A 262-nucleotide genomic window follows, 5' to 3' on the forward strand; every position below is an offset into this window, starting at 1 on the left:
TGAATTGATCACTCCGGTGATATAATGTAAAAGCTCCGTCGAATTTACATATCTCAAAGCCGGGTATTTAAAGATACTAATTAAAACCCCGTCATCAAAAGTCTAATAAAAAACCCTCAGCGCTACGTGACATTGGAAAAAGGGAGCATTCCAAACAAATGAGTACAGAGCATAAACGTATTAAATATGCATGTTAATCTCTCTTCCCGCGATCAGATAGGAAAAGGACGGGCGACGTTGCGGTTTCACAGGTTTTTTTTTT

Source organism: Penaeus monodon, chromosome 30 (assembly GCF_015228065.2).
Source record: "Penaeus monodon isolate SGIC_2016 chromosome 30, NSTDA_Pmon_1, whole genome shotgun sequence".
NCBI classification, from domain to species: Eukaryota; Metazoa; Arthropoda; class Malacostraca; order Decapoda; family Penaeidae; genus Penaeus; species Penaeus monodon.